Below are 6,774 nucleotides of genomic sequence, written 5' to 3' on the forward strand. Positions count from 1 at the left end.
AAGGAAAGGAAAGGAAAGGAAAGGAAAGGAAAGGAAAGGAAAGGAAAGGAAAGGAAAGGAAAGGAAAGGAAAGGAAAGGGAAAAAATTGGTTGGAAGGAACCCACAATGGTCCAGTCCAACAGCTTGACAACTCCAAGGAAGCTCCTGTAAAATTGGAGATTATCACAAGAAGACTTTTCAGCCCCGAGCAGAGCCAATGAGGCAATCCAGGAAAGGTCTGTAAGATAATAGACAGGGAGGAGATGATCCATATGGAATCATTATTCCTCTGTACTCACACTATCTGAGCCAGGAAGGGGACAACACACCCTGAAAACATCAGGCAGATTAAAGATATATTTAAGGATATTTATAAATATGTATTTAAGGTCACTTCCAACCCAAATCATTCTATGATTTTAAACAAGTAAAAATGTACTGGGTTTAATGATCTTATAATGGAGTTTTGGGACTCATCACCGCTGGGTGTTGTGGGAGCCCAAAGTATATAGAAAAAAGGATTAGTCAAGTCCAGAGGTGAAAAATTCATTGATTTCTATGAAACGTGATGGCTGAGGTGCTGCCTCCTGCTCAGGAAGCCTCTGGATTGATTGCCAGATGCTGGGACATGTGCCAAGGGAACGATAAACAGTAAATTACCTTCCTAAATGGCCACTAATAACCATTATTAATGACCCTTTGAGGAACAGGGCCCCTCCTTTGAGACTCATTAATTCTTCTGAGGCAGGATGGCAGGATGGAGGGACCTTTAGTTTGCTCTAGTGGAACAAAATCCCAGACTGGTTTGGGTTGGGAAGGACCTCAAAGCCCACCCAGTGCCAACCCTGCCATGGGCAGGGACACCTTCCACCAGCCCAGGCTGCTCCAAGCCCCGTCCAACCTGGCCTGGGACACTTCCAGGGATCCAGGGGCAGCCACGACTTGCTTGAATAACCCCACACCTACTGCACAGTGTGAGATCATTTCATCTCCAGATATGCTCCAAATCCTGCAGTTCCCCTGGTTTGTGCCTCCAGGCTCTCCCACTGCTCCCACTCTCGGCACTGCTCCCCCCAACCCCCCCGGCTGGGTTTCTTCTTAATCCCTTTTCCCAGACCTGTGGGCATTGCTGTGTGTGGGGAGGGCTGTGAGGAGCTGCTCCTCTATTTTCCCATCTTCACAAAAAATAAGAAGAGCTTTCCCAGCAGCCCAGCTGAGGGGGGCACAGCCACCACTGGGCACCCAGAAGTCTGTGCTGGAAATGTTTATAATTTGAGGCTAAGCCAGTCCTAATCATGTTGACTCTCCAGGGCAGAGTTCAGTGGGTCAGAGCTGACAGGAGTGTGGGAAGGGATGGTGAGGAGGGAAAGGAAAGGGGCGGGGGCTTGGTCATAGAATCACGGAATCATTGGTCTTGGAAAAGACTTCCAAGACTACTGAGACTGACTGGTTGACAAGGTGGGGATCGGTCACAGGTTGGGCTTGATGATCTGGGAGGGCTTTTCCAACCCTGGTGATTCTGGGATTCTGGGATTCCCTGATTCACCACCTCATGAACCAGGTCCTGCTCCAGCCTGGCCTCCTTTACACCTGCCCAGCCAGCGGGGCTGTTTGAGCAGAGAAACCGTGTCTGTAATTGAAACGATGCCAAAACCTCGGGTAAAGCCAAGTGGTGTCAGCCCATTTCCTGCGCTGCCCCGAGCGGCCCCGGGAGAGCTGCGGCACCGAGCCCGTCCTGCCGAGGGGGAGAGCCCTGCAGGGCAAAAACTGACCTGGAGCAGAGGGAAATAACGCGGTGGGGCTGCAGAAATGCAGGGGGGACAGGGACTGAGGCTGCAGGGGCAGCAGACTCTGCTTTTAGTGTGAGGGGTGGAAAATCAAACAGCCCCAGAGCAACCTGCAAACAGAGTTTTGTTTTCCCACATTAAGCAGCGCCGGCAGAGGCGACTCCGAGGCAGCCGAGAGGGAGGGGAGTGCTGGTCAGCACGACCTGCAGGTGATTTGCTAAATACAAACTCAGAGCAGCATCATGTGCAGCACATCCCAAACCTCCCCAGGCAGGGCGGTGTTGTCTGGAGGCTGTATATAAAATAGATCTAAAGCTCCCAGAGAGTGTCCACAGGAGGGACAGGGGGATGGGGAAGGGTCTGGAGGGGCCCTTGAGGAGCAGCTGAGGGCACTTGGCTGGTGCAGCTGGAGCAGAGGAGCCCCAGGGCAGAGCTCAGCGGGGGCTGCAGCTCCTCCCCAGGGGCAGCTCCCACCTCTGGGAGCAGGGACAGGACCCAGGGAAGGGCTGGAGCTGGGACAGGGCAGGCTCAGGGTGGATCTCAGGACAAGGTTCTTCCCCCACAGGGTGGTGGGCACTGACCAGGCTCCCCAGGGCTGTGGGCACGGCCCCAAGGCTGCCAGAGCTCCAGGAGGGTTTGGACAACGCTCTGAGGGACAGGGGGGAGTGTTGGGGTGTCCTGGGCAGGGCCAGGGCTTGGACTGGGTGAGCCTTGGGAGTCCCTTCCAACCTGGGAATTCTGTGGTTCTGTGATTCTAAATAAGAACTGGGGTGCAACAATTTGCCCTGACAGGGAAGCAGTGTAGAGGCAAAGCTGTGGAACTCCTGCAGGTGTGTGATCTCCAGGAGGGCAGTGCCCAATGCCCAAACCCAGCTCTGTGTGCAGCACCTCTTGGACAAGTGTCATTCCTGAGGGAATTCCTCCCAGTCCCACTTCCTACCTCCTCGAGCTCACCACCCACAGCACAGCTCTCCAGGAGTGGCCAGGAGAGGAGAGGACACAGCACTGGCTCTGGAGGGACCACAGTTCTGCCAAAACCAACCAAAATTGCGGATGAAAAGCACACTTGGATTTTCTGTGCATCCCCAGGTGCCCAAAATGGGGTCAGATGGATCCAGGGGCTTGCTGGGGACAGGGACAGCCATGGTTTGCTCTGCAGGAGGATTTCCTTCCTAGAAAGAATAGGAATGGTGCCAGTTAATTAATGTGAGAGTGTCCAGGTTGCCTGGACACATCTGGGTCGAGGTGGCTGGGTCGTGGTGCACACAAGCCCCAGGAATTTCACATGTGCCTTCACCTTGTTCCTCAAGGTTTAAAGAGATCAAAATTCCAGACTGTAGGGTCACAGAATCACAGGATAACCGAGTGGGTTGGGTTGGGAGGGACCTTAAAGCTCACCCAGTTCCACCCTCTGCCATGGGCAGGGGCACCTTCCACCAGACCAGGTTGCTCTAGTCCAGGTTGCCCTGTCCAACCAGACACCTCCAGGGATATAATTTTGAAAAGACTTTGGGTTTTGATTTCTTAACAGATTTTATGTTCTGCAGATTGAAGTAGTTTCATTCTGATAAGGCCAAATGTGTCCATTCGCCTTTGCCACTCCCCTATAACTGGATTTTGGGAAAATATTGCACCAGGCATCTCAGTAACAGTGCGAGGAGATGAAAGCAGAGCTGTGGGGAGAGGCAGTAACAACATTATGCTGCAATTCTGCAATGACTTCTTCAAAATAAATCACTGGGATGTCACCGAATGGGTGGAAATTCAATCTGGCAAAATGTTATCAGACAGTTCTGCTTCCAGAAGGGACAGGAGAGGGATCCAGGGGAATTCATAATGGATATATGAGTAACTGTGACGCTGAGTGAACTCAGAACCTTGTGCTGCTCATGCCCAGATGCTCTTTGTGTTTGTATCACAGACCAGTTGTTCCTTTCAGGGGGGACCTTCTGGCTCTGCAACCCCCTGACAGGAGGGGGGCCCGGGGGGGTCGGGCTCTGCTCCCAGGGAACAAGGGACAGGACAAGGGGAAACGGCCTCCAGCTGTGCCAGGGGAGGCTCAGGCTGGATTTTGGGAACATTTCACCATGGAAAGGGCTGTCCAACCCTGGCACAGGGTTTATTCATGACCCACAGAGCTACAAACACCTCCCGTGGGTCCCACCCTCCAGGTGAAACCTAAGCTGAGGTGTTTGTGATGTAGGATGTGGTTCTGGGGGTAGGATTTGGTTTGGAGTTTCCACGTTTGAACTGCCAGAGCAGCTCAGCTCTCCCTAGAGCAGATGTGCTGCACAGCTGCACGGCCCCACCGACCCACCACCCCCAACAGCCCTGGGACAGAGATTGGACCCCACAAGTAGCCCCAAATTTGGGACACTCAGGGCAGAGCTGGACCTGCTGGAACACAGAAGCTGCATTTTTGGAGTTTTCCCCCATAGTTTGAAAATCCCCATATCCCTCTATGGTGTCCCACTCAAACCATCCAATTCCTCCCAGCCTCACCCATGACCTGCTGCACTCTCAAGGCTGAGATTAACCTATGGAATCTGTTTATCCAGAGGCTGCTCTGTCTGGAGATGTGGATATGGAGGCGTAAACAGAGGATTTTGTGTTCTTAAACTAGGTCAGAACATGAGTCCATGTCCAGTTCCAAAGATAGAACAAACTTTCCCAATGAACGTGTGACCACCCCAGGACCCCCCCACTCATGTTAGTTTACAAGAAAGTTCCCAGGATTTTCCAGGAGGGTGAAATCCCAAGGTGAATAAGGAGAGGAGCTGGGTGGGTGCTACTGAAAACAATAAAATAGGAAAAACATCTCAGTAGAACTCATGGGAGTGTCCCGGGTCCGACCGCATTTCAGAGCTGTCTGTAAACTCCTTTCACTTCTCAGGGCTCATCCTGCCTCTCTTGCAGAGCAGATGATGTTTTACCAATAAGGAAGTTGTGCTGGTGCTGCTGCACCAGAGACTTCTCCCTTTCTGGGAAGAAAAACTCTTTCAAATCCATTAACACAAACCAGCTGAATCCCCTGGGAGGGCTGTGTGGGGTCAGCTGATTCCAAAGGAACGTCACACACGTGACTAAAATGTGGGATTGGTACAAAACACAAGGGTTGATCAGAATAAGAAGTGAGGCAGTGCCTGGACATCATTTGTTCATCAGCACTGTTGAAAGATTTGGGTTGGAAGGGGGCTTAAAGATCATCCAGTTCCATATTCCTTCCATGGGCAGGGACACCTTCCACCAGCCCAGGTTGCTCCAAGCCCCGTCCAACCTGGCCTTGGACACTTCCAGGGATCCAGGGGCAGCCACAGCTTCTCTGGGCAACCTGGGCCAGGGCCTCCCCACCCTCCCAGCCAGGAATTCCTTCCCAATATCCCATCTCTCCCTGCCCTCTGCCAGTGGGAAGCCATTCCCTGTGTCCTGTCCCTCCATCCCTTGTCCCCAGTCCCTCTCCAGCTCTCCTGGAGCCCCTTTAGGCCCTGGAAGGGGCTCTCAGGTCTCTCCTTCTCTTCTGAGCACCCCCAGCTCTCCCAGCCTGGCTCCAGAGCAGAGAGGCTTCACATCCCTGGGAGCATCCTTGGAGCTCCTGAACTCACCCCGGTGTGGAGTAGAAGGTGACAACTCGCCCTGTTTGCTGGCTCAGGGGAGATGTGTGATGGGAAACGCAGGTCAGGGAAAGGATGGACAGCTGGGAAGCACTGGGAGAAAAATTGCTCTGTACATTATTGCCTTGGGCACCGTCAGTGGAAAGTTAAACAGAGAAAAGCAAACAGGGAATGTTGGGAAGACACGTGGTGCTGTCAATGATTAAAGGAAGGGGGTGAATCGCTGGGACCAGCCGGAGCCCAGCCAGGTTGGGGGCGGCTGCAGGGATGGGGAGTTCATGTGAGCATCAGGGAGCACATGGCATGACCCAGCCGTGTCCTGGGCTCACCCCTACAGCCTGGGCTCTGCTCCCAGGAGACCTCACATGGAACGCTGTGTCTGGCTCTGGGGCCTCCAGCATAAGGACATGGAGCTGATGGAGCCAGTCCAGAGGCCATGGAGATGCTCCAAGTGCTGGAGCCCCTCTGCTCTGGAGCCAGACTGGGAGAGCTGGGGGGCTTCAGCTGGAGAAGAGAAGGCTCCAGGGAGACCTGAGAGCCCCTTGCAGGGCCTAAAGGCTTTCTGTCTCCATCATACAGTGAAAGCTGAGGGGTCTCATATGGTCACACAGCTCTGGGAACTGACAGTTTCAGGCACAGGGCACGGGGCACAGCCAGCACCATGGGCACAGTGGCATGGCCAGTACCACGGGCATGGGGCACAGCCAGCACCACGGGCATGGAGCACAGCCAGCACCACGGGCACAGGTCACAGCCAGCACCACGGGCATGGAGCACAGCCAGCACCATGGGCACAGGGCACAGGGCACAGCCAGCACCACGGGCACAGGTCACAGCCAGCACCGTGCCCTACCCAGCGGAGCCACGTGTGGAGCCGCACTGGTCAAAGGCCGTGGCCAGCAGGACCCCTGGCCTGATGGCCCAGAAGGTGTGGATGAAGAACACCCGGGCCAGGCAGGCCTCGAGGTGCAGCTCGGGCGGCTCAGGGCAGGACAGGGCCAGCACAGTGAGCAGGGCTGGGACAGCCCGGGGGTGCCAGGCCAGCAGGGCAGCAGAGAGCCGTGGAACCCCTGGTGTGTCCGGAGGGCCCGGAGCAGGGAGTGGTGCCCCAGCACCATCAGCAGGCACGGGCAGCACAGGGGCAGTGCCACCCAGGAGCTGCTCATCGGCACACCCCGAATGCCCCGAGGAGGCAGGTCAGGGGGCTGGGGCCAGTCCTGTTGGAAGGGGACATCTCACACACGTTGGAAGGGGACATCTCACACACGTTGGAAGGGGACATCTCACACATGTTGGAAGGGGACATCTCACACACGTTGGAAGGGGACATCTCACACACGTTGGAAGGGGACATCTCACACACGTTGGAAGGGGACATCTCACACACGTAGGAAGG

At 54.8% G+C, this 6,774-nt stretch overlaps 1 protein-coding gene across 1 annotated transcript in view; it reads right to left on the bottom strand.

The window, feature by feature from the left end:
- The window catches only part of LOC108508592 (olfactory receptor 51G2-like), a 10,829-nt gene extending 8,034 nt beyond the window's left edge, over window positions 1-2,795 (bottom strand). Inside the window, exon 1 of the mRNA XM_017837472.1 lies at window positions 2,708-2,795. The gene's annotated coding sequence lies outside the window, so the exon portion shown is untranslated. The remainder of the gene's footprint in view (window positions 1-2,707) is intronic.
- Window positions 2,796-6,774: the final 3,979 nt, after the last annotated feature.

Source organism: Lepidothrix coronata, unplaced genomic scaffold, assembly GCF_001604755.1.
Source record: "Lepidothrix coronata isolate B3197 unplaced genomic scaffold, Lepidothrix_coronata-1.0 Scaffold305, whole genome shotgun sequence".
NCBI classification, from domain to species: Eukaryota; Metazoa; Chordata; class Aves; order Passeriformes; family Pipridae; genus Lepidothrix; species Lepidothrix coronata.